This window comes from Oncorhynchus gorbuscha, linkage group LG03, assembly GCF_021184085.1.
Source record: "Oncorhynchus gorbuscha isolate QuinsamMale2020 ecotype Even-year linkage group LG03, OgorEven_v1.0, whole genome shotgun sequence".
In the NCBI taxonomy this organism is placed as follows: Eukaryota; Metazoa; Chordata; class Actinopteri; order Salmoniformes; family Salmonidae; genus Oncorhynchus; species Oncorhynchus gorbuscha.
This window is the reverse complement of record NC_060175.1, coordinates 91,074,550-91,090,370: the sequence shown is the minus strand read 5'-3', so window position 1 is coordinate 91,090,370 and position 15,821 is coordinate 91,074,550. Positions and strand designations below refer to the sequence as shown.

Sequence of the window (15,821 nt, the reverse complement as noted above, 5' to 3'; positions counted from 1 at the left end):
TGTAAATATATCACTAGCCACTTTAAACAATGCTACCTTATATAATGTTACTTACCCTACATTATTCATTTCATATGCATACGTATATACTGTACTCTATATCATCGACTGCATCCTTATGTAATACATGTATCACTAGCCACTTTAACTATGCCACTTTGTTTACATACTCATCTTATATGTATATACTGTACTCGATACCATCTACTGTTTCTTGCCTATACTGCTCTGTACCATCACTCATTCATATATCCTTATGTACATATTCTTTATCCCCTTACACTGTGTATAAGACAATAGTTTAGGAATTGTTAGTTAGATTACTTGTTGGTTATTACTGCATTGTCGGAACTAGAAGCACAAGCATTTCGCTACACTCGCATTAACATCTGCTAACCATGTATGTGACAAATACAATTTGATTTGAACTTCTGATGAAACAGGAGCGATAAGAGAAAGCAAGGGAAAGAGAGACTCTGGCCTTGGTGTTTGAAGTCAGTAAACAAGGAAGGTAAAAAATATTCCGATTTCAGATTTCTTGCTGTGAAACCATAGTCTCTTCTCACAAAAACAATCACTTTGCGTTATTCATCTGGTCAGGTCTTGCAAGCCCCTTGAAGACGTGAATCTTCCCAGCCCCGGTTAGCTCAAAGTTGTAGTCTATTGTGACGTAGGGAGGCTCTCCCACAATTCCTGTCTGTAATAGAAAGAGGATGTGGACTAAGATAAAGCAAGAATATGTAGCAAGAATGAGTGACTGAACCAAAATAACCTGATAGCTAAAAGCTGACACCGATGGAGAGGAACAGGACAGGCCGGCAATATTTGAATGGTTGGGTTTGGCAGTTGTGATTTTTCAGTTTTTCATGCATATGTTTAATAATAATTTATATTTGAGTGTCAAAGTCAAACAAAGACATTTTACATATGATTGAGGAGCGGAGAGTACGACACTGCACGCAGTGTTTAGATTACTTAGTGTTTGGGATGTATCCTGTTGTCTTACCTGTCCTGTGAGGAGGATGTTGGGCAGTGTGACAGCACCCAACAGAAGACCGTTGACCTGACGGAGGACTGAGGGAGCTACAGGTGTACAGGCCACGTGCCATGTCCACACCCCCAAATGACACCTGCTGAGAACAGAGGGAGATCCTCAATTGCATACTACTCGCCGCCTCCTCAAAACCCATTGGAGGAGAAGGACCTCTGGATTTCTCATCAATTTAATAGATTACCCACAACTTAGAGCTTTGTTATCCCTCCATCCACCCATCACACCATCCATTCGAAGAGTTATTCATCCATGATGGGGAGATGCCGAACTTTATTACTGTTCTCGGCTAGATAGATGACAGTTGTCCACACAGAATAGTGACAGACAAGCATGTCAGAGGAGGCTGGTGGGAGAAGTTATAGGAGGATGGGCTCATTGTAATGGCTGGAATGGAATAAAACAATTCCATTTCAGCCATTACAATGAGCCAGTCCTATGGCTCCTCCCACCAGCTTCCTTTTTAACATGTGTATGGGTAATGGGCATGGACCTATATATACTTACCAAATCCCACGCAGGGACAGACAGGGGTTTGAGAGAGTAGAACTGGGCCTCCCCTGCCTGATACCTTCTCATTCAGAAAGCACAGCCTCACCACTGGCATTGGCAGCGTAGAGCACATGAGCTGGTGCTACCTCACAGTGCATCACACCCACCGCCACTGCTGAATGGGGAACCAGCACAGAGAGGACAAGGGAGGGACGTAGTGGAATTAGTATAGTCTAAAAGGTAAAAAATATTACAGACTTGAATCCTATGCTTACACAGACGCAGAACACGGCACTTATCAATGACATCAGCACTAGAGTGAGGCTACATTCTTCTCTAAAAGTTTGTATTATTTCTTACCTGGTAGGGGGTGAAGCCGTGCAAGGGTCTGACGGAGCCTGGTTTAGGGGACTGCAGCTGGCTGAAGTAGCCCAGCAGAGCCAGGTCACACTGCTCATTGCTACACTGGTGTCTCCTGTGGAAGAAAAACACACACCAGAGGGGGGGGCAGAGGGGTGAACTCAGAGAAGTAGGGCAAGAAAATCTCTGACAAAGGCTTATACATCAGCTTAATGAACAAGTGATACTGGCATGTGCAGAGTGGGTTTGTCTTTTCTCCTAATAAAATGGCAAGTATCTTCCTTCAGCAGAAAAATTAATATCCATATCCATGGCAACCAAGAAAGCTGTTGTCTTGTTGGGACTCTTACATTTCGCTTGGGCGTCCCACTCCTTCAAACTCTGGGTGAATACTGAATAGAGTATCTCCACAGGAGAGGATGGGATTCAGAGTTGTCCTCCCCCAGGGCTGACTGGGCAGGAGGGTGTGTCTGCCAGCCATGTGATGACCTCAGGAACTCAGGGGTGAGTTGGGGGCACATCACTTTATCCCCACTACTGAGCTGCACCACGTGAGAGACGGAGCAGAGGCAAATGATGTCCACCAGCAACTGAAAGCCAAAACCTGAAGAGGCAGACACATGTCAACAGGTCAGTATGAAGAATTCAACAACAAAAAAGTATGAATTACTACGCATGATTTATTTGTTGACATGTGTGCTTGCTTTCCCTCCTTTTTGAGGATTGGGTGAAACATGAACATGGCAGCTTGGGACAAATGTAGCGTTTCTCCCCCCAGGTTGCCAAGAACACAGCGTTACTGTCTAACCTGGGTGACTGGAGTCTCTGACAATTTTATGCACTTTCCTCTGACACCGCCTATTATATTTGTGTGTGTGGAACTGCTATGTTTTATCTTGGCCAGGTCGCAGTTGCAAATGAGAACTTGTTCTCAACTAGCTTACCTGGTTAAATAAAGGTGAAATATAATAAAATATAGGTCCTGGTTGGCAGGAAGTTTGGCTCCAGTGATGTACTGGACTGTACGCACTACCCTCTGTGGCGCCTAACGGTCAGATGCCGAGCAGATTCCATACCAGGTGGTGATGCAACCAGTCGGTGCAGCTGTAGAACCTTTTGAGGATCTGGGGACCAATTCCAAATATTTATCTTTATCCCCACTACTGAGCTGCACCACGTGAGAGACGGAGCAGAGGCAAATGATGTCCACCAGCAACTGAAAGCCAAAACCTGAAGAGGCAGACACATGTCAACAGGTCAGTATGAAGAATTCAACAACAAAAAAGTATGAATTACTACGCATGATTTATTTGTTGACATGTGTGCTTGCTTTCCCTCCTTTTTGAGGATTGGGTGAAACATGAACATGGCAGCTTGGGACAAATGTAGCGTTTCTCCCCCCAGGTTGCCAAGAACACAGCGTTACTGTCTAACCTGGGTGACTGGAGTCTCTGACAATTTTATGCACTTTCCTCTGACACCGCCTATTATATTTGTGTGTGTGGAACTGCTATGCTTTATCTTGGCCAGGTCGCAGTTGCAAATGAGAACTTGTTCCGGTTCCGGTTGGAGCGAGTGGTCGCATCTGCACGTCGCTCCAACGGGTAGTATAACTTTTTCATTATATTTCATTATATCACAACGGTTTGATTTGTCTTATCTTAGCAATTTCTTCTCAGCTAGCTACATAGCCGTCTTTGTATCAAAGATAATTGCGTAATTATCGTATTTCGCCGTCCTAACGTAGTCTTCACTAGCCAGCTAGCTAACGTCCACTGATTAGCTGCACTGGAGAAACTATTACACTCAACTGAACGACTTGATTAGTTTAGTGTTAGCTAGCTACATAGCTGTCTTTGCTGTCTTCGTATCATCGTATCCAAGATAATTGTGTTGTTTAGGTTTAGAGTGTGTAGTCTTAGAGTGATTATCTTAATTTACCGAGGTTAGCTAGCCAGCTATTTGTCGTCCTTAACGTAGGTGACTCTGCTAGCTAGCCAACAGCTAGCCAACGCTAGCCAACGTCTTCTGTATAGAACTCAACTACCCGGTCGCATTCACAGGTAGTATCACATTTTCACTTCATTTCATTACAGTACAACGGTTTGATTTGTTTGATCGTAGCTAGCTACTTAGCTAGCTACATAGCCGTCTTTGTATCAAAGATAATTGTGTAGTCTAGAGCGATTTTCTAGGTTCGCTAGCCATCTATTGTCGTTCTTTTAACGCAACGTAACGTAAACATCACTGCTAGCTAGCCTGCTAGCCCCTGAATAGCAACACTGCAGAAACTATTACACTCAACGGAACGACTTGATTAGTGTAGTGTCAACAACGCACCCACTGCCAGCTGGCCTACTTCAGCAGTACTGTATCATTTTAATCATTTTAGTCAATAAGATTCTTGCTACGTAAGCTTAACTTTCTGAACATTCGAGACGTGTAGTCCACTTGTCATTCCAATCTCCTTTGCATTAGCGTAGCCTCTTCTGTAGCCTGTCAACTATGTGTCTGTTTATCCCTGTTCTCTCCTCTCTGCACAGACCATACAAACGCTCCTCACCGCGTGGCCGCGGCCACCCTACTCTGGTGGTCCCAGCGCGCACGACCCACGTGGAGTTCCAGGTCTCCGGTAGCCTCTGGAACTGCCAATCTGCGGTCAACAAGGCAGAGTTCATCTCAGCCTATGCCTCCCTCCAGTCCCTCGACTTCTTGGCACTGACGGAAACATGGATCACCACAGACAACACTGCTACTCCTACTGCTCTCTCTTCGTCCGCCCACGTGTTCTCGCACACCCCGAGAGCGTCTGGTCAGCGGGGTGGTGGCACCGGGATCCTCATCTCTCCCAAGTGGTCATTCTCTCTTTCTCCCCTTACCCATCTGTCTATCGCCTCCTTTGAATTCCATGCTGTCACAGTTACTAGCCCTTTCAAGCTTAACATCCTTATCATTTATCGCCCTCCAGGTTCCCTCGGAGAGTTCATCAATGAGCTTGATGCCTTGATAAGCTCCTTTCCTGAGGACGGCTCACCTCTCACAGTTCTGGGCGACTTTAACCTCCCCACGTCTACCTTTGACTCTTTCCTCTCTGCCTCCTTCTTTCCACTCCCTCTCCTCTTTTGACCTCACCCTCTCACCTTCCCCCTACTCACAAGGCAGGCAATACGCTCGACCTCATCTTTACTAGATGCTGTTCTTCCACTAACCTCATTGCAACTCCCCTCCAAGTCTCCGACCACTGCCTTGTATCCTTTTCCCTCTCGCTCTCATCCAACACCTCCCACACTGCCCCTACTCGGATGGTATCGCGCCGTCCCAACCTTCGCTCTCTCTCCCCGCTACTCTCTCCTCTTCCATCCTATCATCTCTTCCCTCCGCTCAAACCTTCTCCCACCTATCTCCTGATTCTGCCTCCTCAACCCTCCTCTCCTCCCTCTCTGCATCCCTTGACTCTCTATGTCCCCTATCCTCCAGGCCGGCTCGGTCCTCCCCTCCCGCTCCGTGGCTCGATGACTCATTGCGAGCTCACAGAACAGGGCTCCGGGCAGCCGAGCGGAAATGGAGGAAAACTCGCCTCCCTGCGGACCTGGCATCCTTTCACTCCCTCCTCTCTACATTTTCCTCCTCTGTCTCTGCTGCTAAAGCCACTTTCTACCACGCTAAATTCCAAGCATCTGCCTCTAACCCTAGGAAGCTCTTTGCCACCTTCTCCTCCCTCCTGAATCCTCCGCCCCCTCCCCCCTCCTCCTCTCTGCAGATGACTTCGTCAACCATTTTGAAAAGAAGGTCGACGACATCCGATCCTCGTTTGCTAAGTCAAACGACACCGCTGGTTCTGCTCACACTGCCCTACCCTGTGCTCTGACCTCTTTCTCCCCTCTCTCTCCAGATGAAATCTCGCGTCTTGTGACGGCCGGCCGCCCAACAACCTGCCCGCTTGACCCTATCCCCTCCTCTCTTCTCCAGACCATTTCCGGAGACCTTCTCCCTTACCTCACCTCGCTCATCAACTCATCCCTGACCGTTGGCTACGTCCCTTCCGTCTTCAAGAGAGCGAGAGTTGCACCCCTTCTGAAAAAACCTACACTCGATCCCTCCGATGTCAACAATTACAGACCAGTATCCCTTCTTTCTTTTCTCTCCAAAACTCTTGAACGTGCCGTCCTTGGCCAGCTCTCCCGCTATCTCTCTCTGAATGACCTTCTTGATCCAAATCAGTCAGGTTTCAAGACTAGTCATTCAACTGAGACTGCTCTCCTCTGTATCACGGAGGCGCTCCGCACTGCTAAAGCTAACTCTCTCTCCTCTGCTCTCATCCTTCTAGATCTATCGGCTGCCTTCGATACTGTGAACCATCAGATCCTCCTCTCCACCCTCTCCGAGTTGGGCATCTCCGGCGCGGCCCACGCTTGGATTGCGTCCTACCTGACAGGTCGCTCCTACCAGGTGGCGTGGCGAGAATCTGTCTCCTCACCACGCGCTCTCACCACTGGTGTCCCCCAGGGCTCTGTTCTTGGCCCTCTCCTATTCTCGCTATACACCAAGTCACTTGGCTCTGTCATAACCTCACATGGTCTCTCTTATCATTGCTATGCAGACGACACACAATTAATCTTCTCCTTTCCCCCTTCTGATGACCAGGTGGCGAATCGCATCTCTGCATGTCTGGCAGACATATCAGTGTGGATGACGGATCACCACCTCAAGCTGAACCTCGGCAAGACGGAGCTGCTCTTCTTCCTCCCGGGAAGGACTGCCCGTTCCATGATCTCGCCATCACGGTTGACAACTCCATTGTGTCCTCCTCCCAGAGCGCTAAGAACCTTGGCGTGATCCTGGACAACACCCTGTCGTTCTCAACCAACATCAAGGCGGTGGCCCGTTCCTGTAGGTTCATGCTCTACAACATCCGCAGAGTACGACCCTGCCTCACACAGGAAGCGGCGCAGGTCCTAATCCAGGCACTTGTCATCTCCCGTCTGGATTACTGCAACTCGCTGTTGGCTGGGCTCCCTGCCTGTGCCATTAAACCCCTTCAACTCATCCAGAACGCCGCAGCCCGTCTGGTGTTCAACCTTCCCAAGTTCTCTCACGTCACCCCGCTCCTCCGTTCTCTCCACTGGCTTCCAGTTGAAGCTCGCATCCGCTACAAGACCATGGTGCTTGCCTACGGAGCTGTGAGGGGAACGGCACCTCAGTACCTCCAGGCTCTGATCAGGCCCTACACCCAAACAAGGAGACCCCACCTCTTTAAGGAATACCTAGGATAGGTTAAGTAATCCCTCTCACCCCACCCCCCTAAGTTTTAGATGCACTATTGTTAAGTGACTGTCCCACTGGATGTCATAAGGTGAATGCACCAATTTGTAAGTCGCTCTGGATAAGAGCGTCTGCTAAATGACTTAAATGTAAATGTAATGTTCTCAACTAGCTTACCTGGTTAAATAAAGGTGAAATATAATAAAATATAGGTCCTGGTTGGCAGGAAGTTTGGCTCCAGTGATGTACTGGACTGTACGCACTACCCTCTGTGGCGCCTAACGGTCAGATGCCGAGCAGATTCCATACCAGGTGGTGATGCAACCAGTCGGTGCAGCTGTAGAACCTTTTGAGGATCTGGGGACCAATTCCAAATATTTTCAGTCTCCTGAGGTGGAAAAGGTTTTGTCGTGCCTTCTACACAACTGTCTTGGTGTGTTTGGACCATGATAGTTCATTGGTGATGTGGACACAAAGGTACTTGAAACTCTCGACCCGCTCCACTACAGCCCATGTTAATGGGGGCCTATTCGGGACACGCCTTTTCCTGAAGTCCAAGATCAGCTACTTTGTCTTGCTCACATTGAGGGAGAGGATGTTGTCCTGGCACCACACTGCCAGTTCTCTGACCTCTTCCCTATTGGCTGGCTCATCGTTGTCGTCTGAAAACGTAATGATGGTGTTGGAATCGTGTTTGGCCACGCAGTCGTGGGTGAACAGGGAGTACAGGAGGGGACTAAGTACACATCCCTGAAGGCCCCAGTGTTAAGGATCAGCGTTGCAGACGTGTTGTTGCCTACCCTTACCACCTGAGGGTGGCCCGTCAGGATGTCCAGGATCCTGTTGCAGAGGGAGGTGTTTAGTCCCAGAGTCTTTAGCTTAGTGATGAGCTTTGAGGGCACTATGCGTGTTGAACGCTGAGCTGTAGTCAATGAACAGCAATCTCACATCTGTGTTCCTTTTGTCCAGGTGGGAAAGGGCAGTGTGGAGTGCGATTGAGATTGCATCATCTGTGGATCTGTTGGGGCGGTATACGAATCGGATGCTGTTGATGTGAGCCATGACCAGCCTTTCAAAGCACTTCATGGCTACCGACCTGAGTGCTACGGGCGGTAATCATTTAGGCAGGTTACCTTCGCTTCCTTGGACACAGGAACTATGGTGGTCTGCTTGAAACATGTTGCTATTACAGACTTGGTCAGGGAGAGGTTGAAAATGTGAGTGAAGACACTTTAAAAAAATATATATTTTTTTTCACCTTTATTTAACCAGGTAGGCTAGTTGAGAACAAGTTCTCATTTGCAACTGCGACCTGGCCAAGATAAAGCATAGCAGTGTGAACAGACAACACAGAGTTACACATGGAGTAAACAATTAACAAGTCAATAACACAGTAGAAAAAAAGGGGAGTCTATATACAATGTGTGCAAAAGGCATGAGGAGGTAGGGGAATAATTACAGTATTGCAGATTAACACTGGAGTGATAAATGATCAGATGATCATGTACAGGTAGAGATATTGGTGTGCAAAAGAGCAGAAAAGTAAATAAATAAAAACTGTGGGGATGAGGTAGGTGAAAATGGGTGGGCTATTTACCAATAGATTATGTACAGCTGCAGCGATCGGTTAGCTGCTCAGATAGCTGATGTTTGAAGTTGGTGAGGGAGATAAAAGTTTCCAACTTCAGAGATTTTTGCAATTCGTTCCAGTCACAGGCAGCAGAGTACTGGAACGAAAGGCGGCCAAATGAGGTGTTGGCTTTAGGGATGATCAATGAGATACACCTGCTGGAGCGCGTGCTACGGATGGGTGTTGCCATCGTGACCAGTGAGCTGAGATAAGGCGGAGCTTTGCCTAGCATGGCCTTGTAGATGACCTGAAGCCAGTTGGTCTGGCGACGAATATGTAGCGAGGGCCAGCCGACTAGAGCATACAAGTCGCAGTGGTGGGTAGTATAAGGTGCTTTAGTGACAAAACGGATAAACTGCATCCAGTTTGCTGAGTAGTGTTGGAAGCGATTTTGTAGATAACATCGCCGAAGTCGAGGATCGGTAGGATAGTCAGTTTTACTAGGGTAAGCTTGGAAGCGTGAGTGAAGGAGGCTTTGTTGCGGAATAGAAAGCAGACTCTTGATTTGATTTTCGATTGGAGATGTTTGATATGGGTCTGGAAGGAGAGTTTGCAGTCTAGCCAGACACCTAGGTACTTATAGGTGTCCACATATTCAAGGTCGGAACCATCCAGTGTGGTGATGCAAGTCGAGCATGCGGGTGCAGGCAGCGATCGGTTGAAAAGCATGCATTTGGTTTTACTAGCGTTTAAGAGCAGTTGAAGGCCACGGAAGGAGTGTTGTATGGCATTGAAGCTCGTTTGGAGGTTAGATAGCACAGTGTCCAATGACGGGCCGAAAGTATATAGAATGGTGTCGTCTGCGTAGAGGTGGATCAGGGAATCGCCCGCAGCAAGACCAACATCATTGATATATACAGAGAAAAGAGTGGAATCATAGAGACTGCCAGAACCGGACAGCATGCCCTCCGATTTGACACACTGAACTCTGTCTGATTGAACCAGGCAAGGCAGTCATCCGAAAAACCGAGGCTTCTGAGTCTGCCGATAAGAATCTGGTGATTGACAGAGTCGAAAGCGTTGGCAAGGTCGATGAAGACGGCTGCACAGTACTTTCTTTTATCGATGGCGGTTATGATGTCGTTTAGTACCTTGAGTGTGGCTGAGGTGCACCGATGACCGGCTCGGAAACCAGATTGCATAGCGGAGAAGGTACGGTGGGATTCGAGATGGTCAGTGACCTGTTTGTTGACTTGGCTTTCGAAGACCTTAGATAGGCAGGGCAGAATGGATATAGGTCTGTAAAAGTTTGGGTCCAGGGTGTCTCCCCCTTTGAAGAGGGGGATGACTGCAGCAGCTTTCCAATCCTTGGGGATCTCAGACGATATGAAAGAGAGGTTGAACAGGCTGGTAAATAGGGGTTGCGACAATGGCGGCGGATAGTTTCAGAAATAGAGGGTCCAGATTGTCAAGCCCAGCTGATTTATACGGGTCCAGGTTTTGCAGCTCTTTCAGAACATCTGTTATCTGGATTTGGGTAAAGGAGAACCTGGAGAGGCTTGGGCGAGGAGCTGCGGGGGGGCCGGAGCTGTTGGCCGAGGTAGGAGTGGCCAGGCGGAAGGCATGGCCAGCCGTTGAGAAATGCTTGACAGTTGGTCCGCGCATGCTTTGAGTACACGTCCTGGTAATCCATCTGGCCCAGCGGCTTTGTGAATCTAGACCTGTTTAAAGGTTTTGTTCACATCGGCTACCGAGAGTGTTATCACACAGTCATCCAGTACAGCTGGTGCTCTCATGCATGCTTCAGTGTTGTTTGCCTCGAAGCGAGTATAAAAAGGCATTTAGCTCGTCTGGTAGGCTCGCTTCACTGGGCAGCTCGTGTCTGGGTTTCCCTTTGTAGTCCGTAATAGTTTTCAAGCCCTGCAACATCCGACGAGCGTCAGAGCCAGTGTAGTACGATTCAATCTTAAACCTGTATTGACACTTTGCTTGTTTGATGGTTCGTCGGAGGGCATAGCGGGATTTCTTATAAACATCCGGATTAGTCTCCCGCTGGTTGAAAGGGGCAGCTCTAGCCTTTAACTCGATGCGGACGTTGCCTGTAATCCATGACTTTTGGTTGGGATATGTACATACGGTAACTGTGGGGACAACGTCGACGATGCACTTATTGATGAAGCCAATGACTGAGGTGGTGTACTCTTCAATGCCATTCGATAAATACCGGAACATATTCCAGTCTGTGCTAGAAAAACAGTCCTGTAATGTACCATCCATGTCATCTGACCACTTCCATATTGGGTGAGTCACTGGTACTTCCTGCTTTACTTTTTGCTTCTAAGCAGGAATCAGGAGGATAGAATTATGGTCAGATTTGCCAAATAGAGGGGCGGGGGAGCTTTGTATGCATCTCTGTGTGTGGAGTAAAGGTGGTCTAGGATTTCTTTCCCTCTGGTTGCACAGGTAAAAATGTGGTGAAACTGATTTAAGTTTGCCTGCATTAAAGTCCCTACCCACTTGGAGCGCCGCTTCTGGGTGAGTATTTTCTTCTTTGCTTATGGCCTTATAGATTTGGTTGAGAGCGGTGTTAGTGCCAGCTTCGTTCTGTAGTGGTAAATAGACGGCTACAAATAATATAGAGGGTAGATAGTGTGGTCTACAGCTTATCATAAGGAACTCTACATCAGGTGAGCAAGACTTCTTTAATATTAGACATCGAGCACCAGCTGTTAGTGCAAAATAGACCCCCCCCCCCTCCCCTTAACAGACGTAGCTTCTCTGTTCTGCTGGTGCATGGAAAATATCGCCAAGTCTATATTATCATCGTTCAGCCACGTCTCGGTAAAATTATAAGATATTACAGTTTTTAATGTCCTGTTGGATTCGAGGTAAACTTTGAACATCGTTATATGCATAAGCATAGTATATAAAGGAGTGGAAGAGACTGGTTTTTATGTCAGAAGTTAATGGTTCTCTGTAGAAAGACAGAGTGGCTGTGGAATATGCTGGGTGGACGGGAGGAAGTCACGGGAGTGCGATAGGTGATACTGGTGGAGAGCTTTGGATTAGACCTCAAAGGGGTTGTGGTCAGGTCACCTTAAGGGAGACAGAACGGTTTATTACTTTATCACTTCGTCTTCCTGTCGAACCATAAGATGTAAGGATTGGAGAGAAGGAGGAGTGCCTAAAGTGGAGTATATATACTTGTAGTGGTGGAAACATGTCTTTGTCTGAATACAGCTGTGTCAACCCTTTGGGAAGAATGAAACTTGGTTAAGCATCTCTAGTGTCTGAGATATTTTCTTAGAACATTAGAATAGCAGGATAATCTTAATCGTAGGTCATCAATTTTATTGTCCAATGATTGCACATTAGCAAGAATGGATGGCAGTGGGAGTTTACCTGCTCGCCTACGGATTCTCAGAAGGCACCCCAATCCGCGGCCCCTTTTCCTGTGTCTTTTCTTCAAGCCAATTACGGGGATCTGTGCCTGTTCCAGTGAAAGCAGTATATCCTTCTCGTTGGACTCGTTAAAAGAAAAAGTTTCTTCCAGTCCACCATGTGTAATCGTGGTTCTGATGGCCAGAAGTTATTTTTGGTTATAACAGACAGTAGCAGCAACATTATGTACAAAATAAAAGTATTTACACAAAATGCAAAAAAAACAATAGCACAATTTGGTTGGGAGTAGAGGTCGGCCGATTAATCGGAATGGCCGATTAATTAGGGCCGATTTAAAGTTTTCCATTACAAATCGGAAATCTGTATTTTTGGGCGCCGATTAACTTTTAAATTTGTTTTACCTTTATTTAACTAGGCAAGTCAGTTAAGAACACATTCTTATTTTCAATGACGTCCTAGGAACGGTGGGTTAACTGCCTTCTTCAGGGGCAGAACGACAGATTTTCACCTTGTCAGCTCGGGGGATTCAATCTTGCAACCTTACAGTTAACTAGTCCAATGCAATTACGACCTGACTCTCTCTCGTTGCACTCCACAAGGAGACTGCCTGTTACGCGAATGCAGTAAGCCAAGATAAGTTGCTAGCTAGCATTAAACTTATCTTATAAAAACAATCAATCATAATCACTTGTTAACTACACATGGTTGATGATATTATCTAGTGTCCTGCGTTGCATATAATCTGACTGAGCATACAAGTATCTAAGTATCTGACTGAGCGGTGGTTAGGCAGAAACAGGCGCGTAAACATTTATTCAAACAGCACTTTCGTGCGTTTTGCAAGCAGCTCTTCGTTATGCATCAAGCATTGCGCTGTTTATGACTTCAAGCCTATCAACTCCCGAGATGAGGCTGGTGTAACCGAAGTGAAATGGCTAGCTAGTTAGTGCACGCTAATAGGGTTTCAAAATTCACTCGCACTAAGCCTTGGGGTGGTTGTTTCCCTTGCTCTGCATGGGTAACCCTGCTTCGATGGTGGCTGTTGTCATTGTGTTGCTGGTTCGAGCCCAGGGAGGAGCGAGGAGAGGGACGGAAGCTATACTGTTACACTAGCAATACTAAAGTGCCTAAAAGAACATCCAATAGTCAAAGTTTAATGAAATATGGTATAGAGGGAAATAGTCCTATAATTCCTATAATAACTACAACTTAAACCTTCTTACCTGGGAATATTGAAGACTCATGTTAAAAGGAACCACCAGCTTTCATATGTTCCCATGTTCTGAGCAAGGAACTGAAACGTTAGCTTTCTTACATAGCACATATTGCACTTTTACTTTCTTCTCCAACACTTTGTTTTTGCATTATTTAAACCAAATTGAACATGTTTCATTATTTACTTGAGGCTAAATAGATTTTATTGATGATATTAAGTTAAAATAAGTGTTCATTCAGTATTGTTGTAATTGTCATTATTACAAATGTAAAAAATAGTCCCCCCAAAAAATTGGCCAATTTTAATCGGTATCGGCTTTTTTGGTCCTCCAATAATCTGTATCGGCGTTGAAAAATCATTATCGGTCGACCACTAGTTGGGAGAATGTAAAACATCAGCCATGTTCTTCGGTGCCATCTTCTTAGAAGATCATGTGCTCTGGGGCCCAATGGTGTGTGATGGGGGGACCTAGAGAAAGAAAGAAAGAAAGACAGACAGACAGACAGACAGACAGACAGACAGACAGACAGACAGACAGACAGACAGACAGACAGACAGACAGACAGACAGACAGACAGACAGACAAGGGTTCATTAGGGTTCGTTAAGACCCCAAACATTTATAGAATTGATTAAAATATTGCCGAAATGCAGGTAGTTCAAGTGTACTTGCCATTTGAGTAATGAATGCATTGGAAATTGTATTTACTGCACTAAAATGTATTGCACATGTGATTGTGATGGAAGGCAGTACAGTACATACCCAGCAGTGGCTCTCTAACAGTAGACTGGGAGAGACAACCTGAGGGAGTGAACTCTGTCTGGCCCAGGTCACACTCCAGGTATTCTACACTTGCAGTGCACACACACACACACACACACACACACACACACACACACACACACACACACACACACACACACACACACACACACACGGTTATTGCTATGGGCATTGTATCACTGCAGAACCTTTCAACCAAACAAACAAAGTAACAAACACTACTTACTGGTTTAGTAAGGTACTGATGAAGTGACGGTTGAAGGTGGACTTCCCAACATTCTTAGCACTACATACTAGAATAACTGGAAAGCCATCTAGCTCCTCTGTAGATGGAAAATAACAATCAATAAGTAGTTAAAACATCTCAGTATCCCTCATGTGGAATAAAACGTTGTGGCGAAATCTTGAACGGAGCCTTCACCGTGCACTGCCACTTTAAGAGTGCATCAGCAGTCAGGACGGAGGAAATAAAGATAGCTCTTCCGGCTCTGTGTGGGGCTCTCGGTTGGGGCGACAGTTTTGACAGTGTGTGCAACTCTTTGCGAAAGTCGTGTTTGATTTCAGTGTGCTTAGTTTGTAAAGTGTTGAAGTCAATCGACAGTTTTTACTGCCGGTGTTACTGCTCATGATCGTGTTCGGAATGTTTTGGGACCGCTCCTGTCATTGATCGTATGGATAAGTAGCAACGAGGGTTAAAAGGTTCGGAATCTTTCTGATAAATTTCAGGAATTTTTCTGGAAGTTTTCCATGGGAAGCTTACCCCTGGAATTTTGCTTAAATTCATCAAAGTTTTTTTGTGGGATACAAGGCAATTCTAGGTCTTGTGGCATATTATTTTGGTTAAACTACCCCCAATTCAATAGAAGTGCATGCAGAGGGTTGCAAAACTCATTCTTCAGCTAATTCTCAAGATCTTGCACACTAATAAGATGCTATTGAGTCCACACTACTACACTGTTTGAGCCAAGGACTACATGCTTTCTGGTAAGTTTGGATTACAATACTGGGTGGGGTAAATATATTTTATATGACATACATGATGTTTTGTTAATGAGTACATACAGTGCCTTGCGAAAGTATTCGGCCCCCTTGAACTTTGCGACCTTTTGCCACATTTCAGGCTTCAAACACAAAGATATAAAACTGTATTTTTTTGTGAAGAATCAACAAGTCGGACACAATCATGAAGTGGAACGACATTTATTGGATATTTCAAACTTTTTTAACAAATCAAAAACTGAAAAATTGGGCGTGCAAAATTATTCAGCCCCCTTAAGTTAATACTTTGTAGCGCCACCTTTTGCTGCGATTACAGCTGTAAGTCGCTTGGGGTATGTCTCTCAGTTTTGCACATCGAGAGACTGAAGTTTTTTCCCATTCCTCCTTGCAAAACAGCTCGAGCTCAGTGAGGTTGGATGGAGAGCATTTGTGAACAGCAGTTTTCAGATCTTTCCACAGATTCTCGATTGGATTCAGGTCTGGACTTTGACTTGGCCATTCTAACACCTGGATATGTTTATTTTTGAACCATTCCATTGTAGATTTTGCTTTATGTTTTGGATCATTTTCTTGTTGAAGACAAATCTCCGTCCCAGTCTCAGGTCTTTTGCAGGTTCCATCAGGTTTTCCAGAATGGTCCTGTATTTGGCTCCATCCATCTTCCCATCAATTTGAACCATCTTCCC

The 15,821-nt window shown here is 46.0% G+C and overlaps 1 long non-coding RNA gene across 1 annotated transcript; it reads right to left on the bottom strand.

Annotated features, from left to right (window-relative positions):
- Positions 1-335: 335 nt before the first annotated feature.
- Positions 336-1,673, bottom strand: LOC124022905. Its single transcript, XR_006836649.1, has 3 exons — positions 1,559-1,673; positions 1,007-1,133; positions 336-697 (listed from the first exon to the last, which is right to left on the bottom strand). It is a non-coding gene; the product is annotated as an uncharacterized LOC124022905 (long non-coding RNA).
- Between the last annotated feature and the right edge of the window lie 14,148 nt (positions 1,674-15,821).